This window comes from Hesperophylax consimilis, chromosome 1 (genome assembly GCF_061612785.1).
Source record: "Hesperophylax consimilis isolate HC1 chromosome 1, BYU_Hcon_1.0, whole genome shotgun sequence".
Taxonomy (NCBI): Eukaryota; Metazoa; Arthropoda; class Insecta; order Trichoptera; family Limnephilidae; genus Hesperophylax; species Hesperophylax consimilis.
Window position 1 is genome coordinate 4280004 of NC_142836.1, and position 15150 is coordinate 4295153.

Below are 15150 nucleotides of genomic sequence, written 5' to 3' on the forward strand. Positions count from 1 at the left end.
CTTGGGGTGAGATGTGTTCATAATGCGCTTGCGTGGCATATCAGATCGGGAGAGGGTGGTTTGGGTTGACCCTTTGACCTCTCCAACTAGTATCTCGACCCATCGCATTGCGTCGCAGCGGGAGGGATATATTTATACGTCACTCCGGGACATACTGATCCCTAGATTCCTACCAATCCCTCACAGCTTTTTTCTTCTCGGAAAACGAAACTTTCTCTCCTTCTTCACCTCACCCCAAAGAAGTGTGGGGTTGATGTGAAAAAATAATAATAAATAAATGCAAATCATGGAAGCGGAAATTAATTCACTTAAAGATAAACTAGTTGTCGATGAAAATGCAATCTACCAACTTTGGTAGCAATCTCGTACGCGGACATACTCGCATTTCTCTGAAATCAGAGTCAATACAACAGTTAATATACGAAATAAATGTCGGTCCTACCCGATCAGCATTTGTGCGAGGATGGTAGAGTTGCCAACTCCATTTCCCAGGCAGGAAGGTTTAGTACTCAGTCAAACCATTTTTCTTTTAAGTTTTGGAATAAATTTCAAAATAGATTTATTATATTAAAAAATATTAAAATCTTTTCGCGGTTTCCTTTGACGAAATGTTGATTGGTGTCGTAAAATGCGTTTACTACGAGCATTTTCTATAACGGTAAAAATAAAACCAAATTGTGTCAATTTTGGAATAGGTTAGTATTTGGTTATGGCGGTAAGGAATTACGGGTTCCATGACAACTCAAGACTGTGGAAATTCAACATACTTTTGAAAAATGGCATAAAATTAAAAAAACCCGCCGATAAACGTTTTCAAAAGTGTGTTGAATTGCCACTGTTCTAAGTCCGGTTAGCATAATTACAATGACCGCAAGAAACAAAGAAGAACCCATCGCAAATACTTATCTCACCTAAACGAATATATGGCAAACAAATTCATGTTTAAAACCCCTCAGAGTAATTTTTTCAGTTTTGGGAATAAACAGCTCTTACCCGTAGAATGTATTTATTCGCTTTTGGCAACACCTCATATGGTCTCAAAGAAATCGTATTATCTCTCTTAATGACATGATGAGAAAAATAATCAAAGCGGTGTTAGAAAAAAAACACTAAGCTTTATTTTCAAATGAGGAAGTTGACTATCGAATAATTAAAATGTAGAAAATTAAAGATTTCGAATGAAGTTTTGCGAATTTTTAATGATTATTTTTAGTAATATTTATAATACATTGTAAATAATAAAATTAAAAAAAAATCATTTGCAATTTTAGATTTTAGACGAAATAACATAAAATGTGTCATTAAAAAAAATATATATGTTTGCATTCAATTTATTTTTTAAGAATTACATTTTTTTTTCTAATAATACAATTTAAAGGTAAATTTCATCACCTTTCCAAAACAGTAATTAAATTTTGGATACATTTAGAAATACTTAATGTACGAGTATTTGGATTTCACTTGAAAGCGGAAATACTTACAAGTTCCCAGACCTTCTTGATAGTGTCTTTAATAAATATAACGGTAAATATGCCAGAGGCCTTAGGGGTTATTGCATCTTCTCGTACATTCTATTCTGTTAAACCCACTCAAAATTAGCTGACTCAAGTATTTTATTTTATCGGTTCTTTCGTTCACCCACGCGCCATAATATATTCTTCTGACCCTTCTGAAAATGTATGTAAATAGCGCAAGCTCGAAAGTACTTCAATCCCGAATACAAAATAAATTTTCTCTCATCTTAGTATCCCACTAGTGATAAACAACTATACAGCATCGTTGCTAAGATTGGCTTGGCTCCATTTGGTTTTCTGATCTTATCAGTCAGGTCAATTCCCACTTTTTTCTGATCCACACATTTTCTTAATTGATGATCCCATAATCCCATCGGTTCCAGGTTGTGAGTAGAAATTGTGTGAGGTTTCACACAAAAATGTTATTCTTATCGATAATCCACAAACACCTGGTTCATATTCAACAAACACCTGGTTCATATTCCACAAACACCTGGTTCATATTCCACAAACACCTGGTTAATATTCCACAAACACCTGGTTCATATTTCACAAACACCCGGTTCATATTTCATAATTTCACAATTTACTTACTAGTTATGCATATACGAATGATTCAGAACATCAAGATATTATAAAATATTATTATCTTCTCGGTATTATCATTCAGCGTTTTAATGCGTACATTGATTCTATTGAATTTTAAGTTGGTCAGAGCAAAACACAAATTAATAAAGTGTGTAGATTCTCTTTATTACGTAAGCGTGTACATAATTGCCAACTAAACTAGTTTTTTCATCCGATTTGTAAATACGTCACGCCAGCCTGTCTAATCTTTACAGGTATTACTAGTCTAAATACACGTTGTCTGGAAGCTACTGGTAAATATTATTTTAAACTCTATGTTTTCGACAATTAAAGAGTTTATAACCTTTTAGATCTGGATTAATGCTTTGACGTATTTTAAAAGACAATAAACGACCTTTTTTCAAAATATTTTTTTTAATTTAAACATTTCACATTTGCACTCAATTTACTCGAGAACGTAGATTAACCAGTTTCGCTTTCGTATCACTAGTTTCTGAACACCATGTACATTTATTTATACATCACCTGTTTAAAATATTGCAATGTTTTCTCCGTACGATTCTGATGCTAAATATAACCTAGTTAATTTAAAGTCCTCATTTAAATGTTTTTTTGGGACGTGACGTCAAGAATAAATTTATCTGGCAATATTCACTTAGAACTGAGCCTTTTTAACTTATCTACAGGGTTTTCCAATAAGAGGTGTTATTTTGAAATTCAATCGTAAAAGATCAATGGTTTCGTTGTTTGTGTGGCACGTAGCGCCGTCTTGTTGAAAGTAAACGTTGTCCAAATCAATATCATCCAATTTCGGCCATAAAAAATATAAATTATCTCTCGATAGCGCAATCCATTCACGGTAACTGTTGCTCCAGCCTCATTTTCGAAAAAGAAAGTTCCAATGACTCTGCCGGGAACAGCACCAAACAGTCACACGTTGAGGATAGGGAGGTTTTTCAACAATGACTCTTGGGTTTTCCGAGCCTCAGATGCGACAATCTTGCTTGATGACGAAGCCACCGAGGTGGAAATGGGCCTTATCACTTAAAATGATTTGCATTTGATTCACTCAAGTGAATTTTAATAATTTAAATGCGTTGGTAAAGCGTGTATCGTTCCATTTTTATTAATGACGTAGTTTTTACTTGTCAAATGTTAAAAAATAACAGCTTCAAAATTAACATCTACAGAAAAAACGGGCTATTCAAAATAACATCTCTTATTGGAAAACCCTATATATGTACGTAGTTTGATTTACCGGTAGATCAATATTCAGTGGACACATATACTAAATGACACATTCTCATAATATTCCCAAGGACAGCAAATAGCTTTTTTGGATATATCTATTTGAAATTCACGGATTTTCGCTAATAAATTATGCAAATCTTAGAAGCGGAAACTAAACCACTTTCCGGCATCTGATCAAACGCAAACTCCACGGGTAGACTCGCTGTTGATGACAATGCATTTTATCAATTTTTGGTGGCAGTAACATACACACACGAGGACGCTTATCGACGGCAAAAAGGCTAATTGACGTAACCAACATTTTTTAGGTGAAAATTAAAGTGAAAACTCTCTAATGCATTTTTACTTGAAAAAAAACTGCGTCGATCTTACTTAATCTTCATTCTATATACTCAAGGTTTATGTAGAATGAAGATTAACTACAAAATTTTCTTCATATATAAACCTCGGGTATACAGATCGACGTCTTTATTTCAAGTAAAGTTGCATCCGAAAGTGAAAATCTAAAACATGTTGTTATTTTTTTATAAGGCTAAAATAATGTTTATAAGACAAGGTTTTTTATGACAATTTTTATGAAAACAAAATGAAATAAATGCTTATGATGGGAATTGAACCAGCACTTTCTGATGTCCGGTAAGGTGCTCTGGACTACTGAGCTACGTAGGCTTATTCCCAACACGCCGAATAATTCAATATGTACTAGTATTTTAATCAACAATTACTGCAAATTACTGTTAAAAATGTTGGTTACGTCAATTCACATTTCTGCTGTCGATATGCATTTCTCCGAAATCTGATGACATCACAGTAGTCAATATACGAAATGGTCTTTGTATTTGGCTAAGTTATCGAACCGAGTTCCTGGGTAGGAAGGTTCAATCCTTAGTCATTTATGATTTATTGTTTATGAACATGTTGTTGTTTCCGTGAACATAAGGATTTCATACCATGGTGTTAACATAATATATAATGTTGTTAAGAATAAAACACTAACATTACAATATCTTGTTTGCGTTTATTTAAAAAAAAACATCTCGTAATTTCACACATATTTTGAATTCAACATAAAATATTGATAATTGGAATTGAGATTCACATTACACTTATATATTCATACTAAGTATCTTAATTTCTATCACAGACAGGTTAAACATAATATATAACTCTCTACTAGGAATATTAATAAAATCACCATTGATGTAAGTTGGCATGTTTCTTGAAAACATTTACATACATGCAAACATCCATTGCATTGTACAAAATAGTTTAATTTAGCAATATTATTTAAAAAAAAGAAAAGGAGTTATTTACATGGTTAAGTTTATTTTCTAATACCAAAAAAGGTACGCATACATAAAGATACACGATGATACAAAAGTTAATCTTATTTATAATAATCTGATTAGGTAGTCGTAATTTTAATATTTAGACAATATAAATCGTACCTTATTTGACAATGTATTAATCAAAACTAGTTTTAATATTATATTAAAAACAATTACATGAAATGACATACCAATTACCTGGTAAATATGTATATATGAGTTGGACGTTAGTACGTAAAAGCAACAATTTTTATTTTTATTTCTGATACAAATCATATGTCAACCGTCTTTTGCTTTTTGTGAGAACATCAATGTAAATATTTACTTACTTTATTTTTATTTGACAAACGAAGATAACAGGTCAAAGTTGGTATTTTTTAATTATTGTTTTCCAGACGAGATTGCTTATAGATGCCGAAAATTTGGTATGTTGATTTCAACATTAAACATTTTTTTGCTAACTTGAATACGTTAGTACATTAGGAAAAAAACATAATTAAGAATGTTATGACACGATAGGGGCATTATAAATTTGTTTTATTTTAATATTTACACACATCGCAGATAAAAGACACGCGCATAGTAAAACATCAATGTGTAATTCCGTTTTTCATGATTTTTTTTAAATATAAGCCATTTGTGGTATCGGGTAAAAGTTTTGATAGTGCTTGTTCAACAGTTCTTCTGCTTGAATTTCATGAAAACTGTAAAAAATATATGCTTCAATACTGGCAAAACCACTCTTCCTCATGAAATGTATGTAGAGATTAGTTGTTAATAGAAAATCACAAGTCATATGAGAGTGGCAAAATACTCTCAAATGTGATTCTCATATAAATGGAGCGTTTTTTTTCCATTCGATCGAGGATATTTTCTATTAACGTATCAGAAATCTCTGCTTCTCAAGTATTTTTCGTCGTTTTTAAAACTTTTTTCATGAAAAGCTTTCTCAGTAAGTTTATCTCTCCCTCCATTACCGGTATAATTAGAGAAATTCATGTTTCAAGTTATGAAAATAAACAAAATTTATTATAGAGGCAAACTACATTCGAAATTAAATTAAAACTTCCAGATAAATAAAAGCGTAAGAACCGTCTTACGATGGAAGTGTAGGGTGTATTGTGATTTACACGAGTTATGTAAACAAATACAAGTTAGTTATCATGATTAATTAGGACGTTCAAGTTTTATGAAACTTAAACGTTTGATGGAAAATATATTTCCTATTTTAAATAATGGAAAGAGTGTGTTCTACAAATTACGCATTTCTACTAATGATTTTTAGAAGCTTTGGACCTACATACATCGCTATATCCAGAGAATTCGAGAAAGTAATGAAACCGAAAAGCTTTTGGGTAAATATTTGGTTCAATTGTATTGTAATAACTTTTGTTAGCTTTACCTATCATTGTATTGAAGAAGATAATAATAATAAATCTAAAAACATGAAACAAAACAAGACATAGAAAAATAAAAAAGATACACAGATGAGTATTGCTAATTTATTAAGAATCTCTTCAAATTATTCGTAATCTGATTAAAAAAAGGATACCAGGCTTTAACAAAGGAATCAATAAGTTTCCTTATAAACTTTCAGTATTTATAGAAGTTCTAAAGGATATATTGGTAACAATGCTGCATTGGACTGGCCACAAAAAAAAGAATGCCATATGACGGGATACCTAAAGTCATGAATAATTGGGTGCCTTTGTTGAAGACACCAGGAGGCAGTGTCAGGCCGAGGAATAGTTTGAATGACTGCTTAGAAGAAAAAATTCTAAATGATTAGAAAGCTAGCAGACTGGAAATGGATGACTAGGGACAAGGGTCAGTGGGGAACATTTTCGAACCATTCACAAAATTCACCTTCAGGCGAAGCTTAATGCCAAATCACTATTTTGATTAATCTTTATAACGAATTGGTGTACATTATGAATACCAAAAAATATACTTTGGATATATTGAAGGTTTTCCTATCGCTTCGCTTGAGTAGAATACAAACAAAAAAAAAAATTAATAAAAAATATAAATGTAAACTACTTATTTTTTTTTCAATAGAAATATATGAAAGCATAAAGGAAACAACTTAAAAAAATACAATATTATAGCTAAGATTATCTGTGACAGTTTCACTTGATTAATTTTTTGCTTTCTTTTAAAATTATTTAGAAAATAAATAAAAATCAGTTTTGTGCTTGAAATCGAACGTTTCTATACTCCGTTTGTCAAGCGATTTTAATGCTTATCACCTACAATATAAGGTATACCAATAATACACACATTTTTGGCTTGTAGATTCCTCTTCAAATGTTGATGAATACATTCCAAAACCAAAATGGGACTCTTCAAGACCCATGTTCACTCCTTCCTCTCCACAAAAAGACCCTCCACACAGCATCCCCAAAGATGACATAGGCCCTGAGGGAAATTATTTTCTTCAGGGCCTCCTGTGTGGAGTAAATATAAAAAAAAAAAAAAAAAAAAAAAAAATGATTAATTTCAGCAAATCGATGATTCATGTTATTCTGTCGGCAAAATGCGCGATACTATGTCGGGGTTAGAACGGCAAAAACTTTAGTTCTGAAATGTTTACGAATGATCTTTTGAAACTCAGAATATCTCCAAGGAATTTTTAAAGTTTGTCTTACAAAATTAATTCACCGAAACTATTTTTTGAGGCAATTAACAATTCCTTTTTACTGCAGATAACAAAGAAGGTGAGTTGTCAGGAATTTCTTTGTTTACGATTCAAAGAATTATACAGGAAATGCACATATAATGTATTAATGTAACAAGACCACAAAATTCCTACTTAATATCCCGTCTTAACCACTTGATTCCCTCATTGACCACAAATGAAAACAATGATTAAAAATATATTAATCGAACCACTCTATTTTTGAGTAATCTTTATGTTACACAAATAATTCATACATAATTAACAAGTATTGAGTACTAGTACAACGATTTGTTTACTTTTCATCGTTTAACTTAATGAATTGAATACTGATTTTTGAATTATCTACCGGTACTAAGAGTATAAATGTTTTATTTTTTAAGCAGGTTCATAGCTGAGTTGTATAATTCAAACAATAGACACTTAACTTTTGATGTAAAAAGGTTTTGGCTAGAAGAGCTACATTTTGTCTTTATTCGGAAAATATGAGTGGTTGAGACACTGTATTCTGTGGGTAAGTCACCGAGTTAAAATCCTGGATAGCTGGTCTATTTAGAGATAAATTTGAAAACCAAAAGTAGGTTTTGAATGCTGTGAATATTTCGTCCGTCGGAATAACCTGGGGATTTGCAAGCAGCTGCGCTTGGTGAATAAATATATTATTTAGGTACACATTCAATTTGGGAGGCGGGTATGGGTACCATGGAAACTATTTATTGGATTATTAACCAACACCCCTGCCGTAGGTCACCTCAAGTGGGTCGCTACGTTTGGTGACTTTGCAAAGGTCTTGTTGGCGGATTTGTTTGCCCGCCTACTGAATCGGGAGAGATTGGTTGAGGGAGCCCTTTTGACCTCTCCAGCCGGAATCTCTCGACCCATCGCCTTGCAACACAGTGGGAGGGATGGATTCATACGACTGTCACTCCTGGATACATTGACCAAATTCCTACTTAAACCTCATTCCCTTGTCCGTCCCAGAATTTCCTCTCATTCCTTTCCATAAAAAGAACCTACACACAGCATCCCCAAAGATGACATAGGACCTGAGGGATATTTTTTTCATCAGCGCCTTCTGTGTGGAGCTAATGTAAAATATATATACAGAACAGTCGTGAATTAAATACCCACAGATTAACATAAAAGTAATGCAGTTATTTTCCGCAATCAACTTATTATATTGCATTGTGACCTGCGGCAGTGCGATGGCATGAGCAATTATTATATTGGATTTTGACCTGTGGCAGTGCGATGGTATTAGCAATTATTATGATCTTTAAAATATATTTTTATAAAATATAAAAAAGCGTAATTAATATTGAAAGGATCTATACGTAATCATTATAAATATCGCCTATTTAGATACTTATTTACAAACCAGAAAGAATCACGGTTGAGAATTAAAAATAAGTTTTGTAGTTAGGTAGTTATTTTAATCTGGTAAAAAGTTACAAGTTTTGATAAAAAAAGTAAGATACACAACTCAAGGTTTAAAAATTTTATCTTAACAGTAATTGAAAATGTTTTAAGAAACTTACCGTTTTTGATTAACTCATCTTCCTTACTTTATTCAAAAGCATAGCACAGTACTCGAGAATTTCTAAAAATCATGTTTATTTACAGTAGATTATTTAATTTATTAACAAATATCAGTGGAGTTTATTCATTTGTACGCTTTTTTTCTTGTGTTTCAAACGATTTGAATTCAACTTAAAATAATGCGGTGTTTAATATAATGTTTTTAAATAAAATAAAGTTAAATATCTAATTAATAACTAGGGTATTCTATCACTTATTAACTAACAATTATTACACCCTTTTTAATCAAACTATGTTTAAGGAAAACTTAGCTTACAGTAAACAGAGTTAAATTGGTTTTATTTACAGTCATTTTGAAAGCATTTTATTTTCCCCATTTGAAAACTAACAAAAACATCATAACTGATCGTAATGATAGTCAAATGGTTTACCTGCAGAAAAAACTTACATTCACAATAAATATGATTTGAGATTTTCACGGCCAAAAGTATTTTTGTTATTTGTTTTTGGGGTGCTATGCCGTGTTGCGCTAACTCCCTTTTTAGCCAACGTTTCGGACAGCATTACAGTGTCCATCATCAGGGCACATGTGTTATAACACATTCACAATACAAAATACAAAAATACATTCACAATATTAAAACAAATATTAAATAAAATTTATTCATTTTCTAGTATATTATAACTCTATGTATTAACTCTGTGGTTGGGTGTATTTTATAGTCCGCCAATTCCGTGTATTTTTATTGCCGGAAACTCCTTTGTCAAAGATCTGTCTGGAGGGTCTAGACTTAAAGAAAACTTCTAAGCCTTGCTATAGGTATAGTGTCAATATTAGATTTTTGTTAATTCTTTGTAGATAATATCATTTGATGATCTAAGACATAATATTAAACAGCAATTAACCAATTTGAATTATTATATCGAGATACTGAAAACATTTTTTCATGGAAGAGTTCCGAGCACGGTGACAGTGGCGTTAGTAACGCTCCGCCATGGTCACTGAAGCGCTGGTCACCTCCGAAGGCCGTGACACTATGGCCGGATGGTGGACTCCAGTCATTACATGATCGCCCACTATAAATGTTATCTAGTTTTACCATCGATATTCAATATGATTGCGAGAGGTTTGCAATTACTCTTCAAACCATTTTTTTGCCCTTAAATCAAACATTAATGGATGTTGTGACACGAACATTATTAGAAGCTCTCCTTGGTAAAAATTCAAAGTCGTATTTTTTTTATAATTACAAATAAAAGTTATAAACCAATCACCGTAGCGCGCGTGGACGCCGCGTTCTGTTAGAATAGGCTCCGATACATTTGTATATTGCATGAAGCTCAACAGACGTTAAGCGCTTGCACGCTTGCGTCGCGTACTGTAAAAGATACCCGATGCAAAATGCGCTTATGGCTGTAGATGCGCTGAAAATGCGCCGAATATATATTTACTCGTAAAAGGCCGGTAGATGCGCGCGAGACTAATAGGCCTGCTAGACCATATTTCGCTCAGCCTAAAAGCCCAGCTACACTACTCGCGAAGTTGATCGAAGTTGACCGAATACAATAGTGTGGGCACGAACTTCACTTCGCTTCGGGCAACTTCGCTTCGCTTCGCTTCGCTTCGCCCGACTTCCGATTGTTGTCGGTAAATGCGCGGAGAGACTGAGTTGGACTGAGTTACTCGCGAAGTTGCACGAGTGTGTGGGCACGTACTTCGAACTTCGGCTAACTTCGTCGAGGACTTCGTCGAAGCGTCGAAGCGAGTAGTGTAGCCACAGACTAACGACGAATAATACGCATGGTGTGGCCGTGCACGAGAATTTGTATTGCGCGATGTATACGCGTAACGCGACGTAGAGCTGCGCAAGATACGCTCAATGAGTTTCGGTCCTAATAAGGTACTGTCGCTCTGTTGCGGCTACACTGACGCTACTGTACCTGTGCTCAAATCTCTTTAGTTTTATTTCAATGCTTTCCATGGTTTTAAATTTATTATATTGAGACCATAATTATTTACCAGCATGTAAAACAAAGTATATTTGTCAAATGAAATAATAATTACTGGAGTCCTATTTAGACATTTCAAAAAAATATTGCTGATGCGAAAAATACACCTCTTCAGGATTATGATTACAAGTAGAATGAATATTCACTGTTTGAGAGATGATCATAATATGTATTTTAATATTTACATTTACAACATACCTTTTAAAAAAAAAACACTTTATTATTTTTTGGATTTGGTAGACTATCTTTTTATATGTTTATTAATAAGAATAATGCTGCATCATTTATGGAAAATATGCTGCAATGTACTTGGCAATCATTTCACATAATGTTATATTTGAGATATGTTACCGTTATTTTGCTAGGCTTGTGTGTATGGGAGAGGTGTAATTAGTTTATATTTTCAGCTTTTTTTAAAGATGAAATTTAATTTTATTGTTATTTATATTATAATATTTGCTGGTAGTGAATTAGAAACTCAACCCCAAGATATTTATAGTTGAATTACCCAATTGTTTTTTTTTCACGTTTTTGGGTTGGATAAATTGATGCCTGTCTGAGTTTTCTATTATTTTTTAAATATATATTTAGAATTCTATCTGTGTTTATTTGTGAGGTTGCATGGTAGAAGTATAATGCATGTAATTTTCCGATTTTTAATTATTTAAGCATATTTACATGGATTTTTTAAAAATAAACTTCTGTGCTATTTAAATTGGTTGTGTGTGTTTTTATAAATTTCACCCATCATATAATGCCGCATTGGGTTATTGATTGGCAGAAGGCAAAGTTCGTAAATCTGAGTAAATCTTTATTTCGGATATGTCGTGTACATCTAAAGAAATGTGTTAGTTTTCTCATTCTGTCTTTAAGTATGTTTATGCGTATGGACCATTATTTGCATTGGTCTAGTGTAATGCCTAGGTATTTTATAATAACCGTATTTTAAGGCTTTTCAATGTAGATAAAATGGGCTTTCCCAAATCTGACTCCATTAGGACATCGTGTCAATCATTTCAGTTTATTTAATGGAAATGTTTATTTTTAACAAAATAGCACGACTCTGCCATTAAATTAATCTAAATTAAATGCATAAAACCTTGATTCATTACCATACCTTTAACAAAACAAGGAAAATATTAGAAGTTAATTACACGGTGCTTCTGCGAAAACTTAACATGGTTGGATTTACCCAGCGACAAACAATAAAGTCTCAAAAACAAAGAAAAAATACAAATGTTGATGAGTAAACAAAGCCATCATCATTGAAGAAGAAGATAATACTAATAAATCTAAACGAAACATGAAACTGAACTAGACATAGAAGATAGCAGCTAAAAATATGGGAAAAAATTAATTGTAGATAATATTGGATACTCCGAATTTCAACTAATAATTAGCACCCAATGGCCCGAGTGGTTATAGGCGTTGTCACAGTAAGACAGAGATCCTGGGTTCGATTCCCAGTTGAGACCGTTTCCTTTTTATTTTCAGTCCCTTGTTCTGTTTCATTATGTATTTTATTCTTCTTCGATGGTATATATTTTTTAATGTGTGGAAAGATTGGTTCTTCTATGCAATATTATAACGTTAGAGAAGAATTTCGTTAAAATTTTGATATTGTCTATGGTCAAAAGTTGTTATAATAAGTTATTGCAATAATAATTTGGACGGATAACTTATAAATTAAATATGTTTTTTAATGTGTGGAAAGATTGGTTTGTATATGCAATATTATCACGTCAGCGAAGAATCTCGTTAAAATTCTGATATTGTCTATGGCTCGATACTGTTCGACATTTTTGTAACAGGGAGATCTCCAACCCAACGATTTTCATTTTTTCAGTCGGTTTGTCAATTGTTTTATTATCTTTTTTAATTCAAAAACTATTATTGAACCAAGCCATTATCACGAACGCATATTGTAATGCATCTGTCGTACGGGGGGACGTATGGACGGTAGAGGTGCGTAACACCCAAAGATATTAGAAGATTAGAAGAACGAGGTGTGCTATGAGCAGTTCGTATTGTTCACCAATACTACTGCACACCTTCGCTTACGCTAAGGTATCCGCACTAATACATAGAACAGATTTCTGTGCGTACACGTCCCGATACCGTTCAAAGTACCCTAATTAGGTAGTACTCCGCCTACGGTCCGACGGACAACATAGCATATCTCGTTCTTCTAATATCTTTGATATCTTTGGTAACACCGATTATATTGTCGTCTGCGTTATTGCGAATTATATGAAAATGTCGACAAAAATAATTTAAATCTTGTCAAGTTATAAGGATTGATTAATTTTTATATTTCCCAATATACTTTCAGGAATTTTGTATTACTATTCAAATTATTACTAAAATACGCATGAAAAATAGTGGAATTATTAATTGAAAGAAGAGATTCCAACCAATTGAACTGTAAAACGGAATCGCCATTTGAAAAGTACTTCCAAAAGTAAGAAATGTATTGAGACTTGGTTGAGGTAGAAACGATGTCCAAAGTTGTAAGTTATAAAAGTTTTCGATGAAAACTTCCCTTTTCTTTATTTCTATGTTATAACGATGACAGAAAAAATAATAAAAAATAGTGTAATAGAAGCAAGATATCTGACACTTTTTTTTTCTCAACATTAACATATGATTCTGTTCGACATGTGGCACGACTAACATATATATATATAAAAAAGTCATCTAATGACTTGTTTGGCGATGTCCAAATCAGAACGCCAGAAGATTTGTAATGAAGAAAGAACAATGACTTTACTAGCAGAACACAGGCATGTGCCTAGCATGGTGGTCGAAAAATTCCTCAACGCATGTAACAAATAAATTCATTGAATAAAGAAATTTAAAAAAAAAAAACGGTTATTTTTGGAAATAACAGAGGGCGCCACTTCTGTTTACAACAATCCTAAACTGTACAGTCATTTGGATAATAATACTATCAGACGATTTTTTTGAACCAGCAGTTTCCCAAACAGTTATTCAATTAATTGTATTAGTTTGTTATTTATTTATTTTTATTTGGTACAAATTTTTTTTACATTCGAAGGTTTTATTATGATTATAAGGTTGTTAAAACCATAGTGTACTTGCGTTATTTTATTTTTAAAAATGTATCTAGTATGTGCCCGAAGAGTGTTAAAAAAATAATAAACATACTGTTCTTAACGCGTAATTTAAACTAAACTTGAGGTTTTATATGAGCATGTCATAATATTGACAGGAAGCCTAAGATTTTTTTTAAATCAAGACAGATTACAAAGTTTATGGGTACGAAATACATAGTGTTACGTTATTTACAGGTTTTATCAACATTGTGGACATGGGTGTGATTTCCACTACAGCTGAATAGAAAATTCATTTTTCCTCTAACCACTAATTTGATGATATATTACAATCAAAATAAACTCACGTTTATGCAAAATAGATCATTATTGAAAACGAATGGCCAATAAAATATTTTTGAAATATATTAAAAGTTTAAATTTTTTCTAAGTTAAAGGGTTCTTTCGATTAGATCTCGACAGCCCTCGTGATCGAGGGGTAAGGTTCACAATTAGCAATAGAAAGTCGTGGGTTCGAATGCCGGCGTGCGCAAGTAAATTTTATTTGACGATTTTGTGTTCTTACAATTTATTAATTAAAAATAATATACAGTTTATTTGCGGCATGGTCCAGAGTGGGAGATACTTTCAGTAACGCCAAAGTGTAAAAACTTTCAGTATTGAAAGGTTGATTGAAGCGGCTTTGACAGTGTATCTGAATAGTCAAATACTTCCCAACCTTCTTCTCCCTCCACCTCCCTCCCTCCCAACTACCATAATTGGTGATGCCATAGGCTCACTGGCTACAGACGGTAGGGAGCAGATGGGACTATTTAAAATTCACACAAAAAAATACTCACTAGCTCCAGACCCAAGAGTATGGATATTAGAGAGATGTCAAGTGAAGTATGCCCGCGCTCTCCAAATGTGCCTTTTGGAGAATTTTACGGATACGGCTGAAATTGGGTGTAAAAAAATAACTCAATAACTTCTTTATCCCCCTCAAAACTCATTTCTCATCCCCCCGAAAAAATGTAACATTCAATTTGACTTAATTTTGTGAAGATGAACGCTTCAGCGTCTTATTCATTTGCATTTTCAATGCAAAGTTACAAAAAATTAAATACCTAATACATATTATGATCAGCCCGTCGGAATTTCAACCAACCCCTTTGATAACGAAATATGAT